Raw genomic sequence first — 3,862 nt, 5'->3', positions numbered from 1 at the left:
CTGGATATGGGGATCTGCTGGACTGTCCCTTCACGAACTGACCTCTGCCCCCGGACAGAGCACCTCTGAACTCTCCAGAGTACCTGAACCGCTTATCTCTCATAATCTGCTCTCGGCTGACGTACACCCTCAATCCTCTGGGCTATCTCCACAACTCGCTCATAAGAAGTACACATCTCAACCTCTCGAGCCATAGTGGCCTGAATACCAGTATGTAAACCGGCTACAAACCTTCGCACTCTCTCCGCCTCAGTAGGGAGTATCATTAGTGCATGGCGAGATAATTCAGAAAACCTCGCCTCATAATCAGTCACTGACATCTGACCCTGCTGGAGCTGCTCAAACTGAAACCGCAACTCTTTCCTCTGGGAGGGTGGAATATACCTGTCCAAGAAGATACGGGTGAACTTGTCCCAAGTCATGGGAGGAGAATCTGTTGGTCTGCCAAGAGCATAAGACTGCCACCATCTACGGGCTCTACCCTCTAGCTAAAAAGTAGCGAAATCAACCCCATGGGATTCCAATATCCTCATGTTGTACAGTCTATCCTTGCAACGATCAATGAAATCCTGTGGATCCTCGTGCCGCTCACCCCCGAAGACAGGAGGATATAGTCTAGTCCATCTGTCCAATAGTTTCTGAGGATCGACGGCTACAGCTGGCCTGGGCTCAGGTGTAGCTGCTGCCACTGGCTGGACTCCACCCACGGATAGTGCACCCTGGGTCTGATATACAGCAACTGCCTGTCCATGAGCCTGCACGGTAGGGGTCTGTGCTCCCCCGCCCGCCTGAGATGTGGCTGGGTCTGCCGGAAATAAACCGGCCTGAGTCATATTATCCATGAATCGCAGCATACGACCCATGACATCCTGAAATCCCAGTGCAGATGTGAAGTCCACCGGAGCTGGCTCTGCCACGGGCACCTCACCCTGCTCCTCAATAATGGGATTCTCTGCTGGATCCATTGGCGGCATAACCGAAATAGTCCTGGGACGTCCTCGCCCTCTACCACGGGCTGGAACCCTCCCTCGGCCTCTGCCTCGGCCTCTAGCAACTGGGGGAGTAGCTCTTCCCTGGTCTGGAATCTCATTAGAGCATGTTCTCACCATCTGTGAGAGAATAAGAGAAGGATATTTAGTACTACATCAATTGCACGATAGAATATGAAGAAAGGTAGTTTCCTAATACCATATAGCCTCTCGAAGATAATTACAGACGTCTCCGTACCGATCCGCAAGACTCTATTAGGTCTGCTCATAACTTGTGAGACCTACGTGAACCTAGAGCTCTGATACCATGTTGTCACGACCCAATTTCACCTATAGGTCGTGATGGCGCCCAACACTACAGCTAGGCAAGCCAACTAATAAGTCATACGTATATTGGTTAAACTTTTATTCCAAGAAAATAATAAAATACCAACTTCTACCAATGTGTGTGTGCCAAGACCCGGTGTCACAAGTGCATGAGCATCTAGTAGACTATACAAAACTCCAAATACTGTCTGAAATGAAATAGACAGAATATAAATATAAGAAGAGACACTAGTAGCTGCAGAACGGCTCAGAAAGGCAGCTCACCACTATGCCCCGGGATGATGTGGGTATGTGATGATAGGTCCTCCACTAGTACTTATCTAAGATCCTGCACAAAAAGTGCAGCAAGTGTAGTATGAGTACGTAAACAACGTGTACCCAGTAAGTATCAAGCCTAATCTCGAAGTAGTAGAGACGAGATGGCCGTCTTTGACACTCACTATGGGTCAATAATAATAACTGAAATATAACTAGAATATTTAAATCAGCATGATTTACAGAATTTACAATAATTTGTTTAATCAGCAGAGATAATCAAATTCCTTTAAATGTAACAATTCTTAATATATTAATTAAATTCCTTCAATTCAGAAAAATTCTAATTTATCAATTTAAATCTCATTTACAGGAGTAACAATTAATTCTATAAACAAGCAAGAATAATAATTCATTAAATTTCAAGGATTTTCCAATTTATTAATTAGCTTCTCAAGCTGAAATAAATTATTAAAGTATCGTGTAATTATTATTATTAAGCATGATTTCTGTCGAGGACGTACGTCCCAATCCAGAGTGTCGTGTACACTGCCGAGGGACGTGCGGCGCGATCCATAGATGCATCTATCCTGCCGAGGCGTTCGGCCCGCTCCACAAGAAAGGAGGACATTTTCTTATATGCCTCCGGAAGGACAGTATGTTTATTATAAGATAAATTTGGGAGGAGAACAATTTCTTTTAACAATTAATTGATTTAAATAGAAAATCAAGCCTATGAGATTTCCATCCTTTAATATCTTTATCAAACAATTCACAATATATTCATATATATATATATATATATATATATATATATGATATTTCCATCCTTTAATATCTTTACCTAACAATTCACAATATATTTATATAAATATCAATTAATATAAATAAATCAAAGAATATAATTTACACAAGTAAGGCATGCTTTGAGTTCTAAACTACCCGGACTTTAGCATTAATAGTAGCTACGCACGGACTCTCGTCACCACGTGCGTACGTAGCCCCACCGCAATTAGCAACAATTATTTAATTTTAATCACCTATGCGGTAATTTCCTCCTCACAAGATTAGACAAGAGACTTACCTCGTCTTGCTCCAATTTAATCCACAATTTTGCCTTTTCCACGATTATCCAACTCTGTCTGGCTCGAATCTAGCCAGAATAATTCGATACAATCACTAAAAATTATAGAAAATAAATTCTATAAGGAAATACTACATTTTAAATAAAAATTCCGAAATTAATTAAAAATTCGCCAGCGGGGCCCACATCTCGAAATCCGACAAAAGTTATGAAATCCGACAACCCATTCAATTACGAGTCCAACCACACCAGTTTCACTCAATTCCGACTCCGAATCGATACCGAAATCTTAAATTTTCGTTTCTATGAGATTTCTAAACTTTTCCAAATCTCAAATCTCAAAACACTAATTAAATTGTGAAAAACAATGATACACTTATATATGTACACCAAATCCGAGTTAGAATCACTTACCCCAATGTTTTTCCCTTGAAAATCTGCCAAAAGTCGTCTCTGCTCAAGCTCAAGTTCGTCAAAAATGGCAAATGGGACGAATGCCCTCTTTTTATAAAACTGCCCAGCAGCCTTCAGAACTGGTCCTCGAACTGGGCCTCGATCGCGGCATCGAACATGTGCCCTCGATCAGGGCATCGAGGTTGTACCTTCAATCATGGCATCGAGCTTGGGTCTCGATCCTAGCCCTCGAGCCATACCTTCGATCATGCCCTCGAGCCTTGCCTTCGATCGCGGCTTCGATCACAAGCTCGAGCCTGGACCTCAGTCATGGCCTCGATCAGGGTATCGAGGTTGGGCCTTCGATCATAGCCTCAATCATGGCATTGAGCTTGAGCCTTCGATTGTGACCCTCGATCTTGGGTCTCGATCCTGGCCCTCGAGCCTTGCCTTCGATCATGGCCCTCGAGCTGGACCTTCGATCATGGCCCTCGAGTTGGACCTTCGATCATGGCTTCGATACACTAGCTCGAGCATGTACTTCGTCAACCCTGGGCTCGATATCTGGGCTCGATCACAGCTCAGAATGTCCAACAAAAGAGGAAAAATTGCAGCAGCTTTTTAACTCAAATTTTTGATCCGCTAACCATCCGAAACTCATCCGAGGCCCTCAGGACCTCAACCAAATATACCAACAAGTCCTAAAACATCATACGAACTTAGTCGAACCTCTAAATCACATCAAACAACGCTAAAACCATGAATCATACCCCAATTCAAGCTTAATGAAACTAAGAGTTTTCAACTTCTACAT

This window comes from Nicotiana tabacum, chromosome 13, assembly GCF_000715075.1.
Source record: "Nicotiana tabacum cultivar K326 chromosome 13, ASM71507v2, whole genome shotgun sequence".
In the NCBI taxonomy this organism is placed as follows: Eukaryota; Viridiplantae; Streptophyta; class Magnoliopsida; order Solanales; family Solanaceae; genus Nicotiana; species Nicotiana tabacum.
This window is presented reverse-complemented; position numbering follows the sequence as displayed.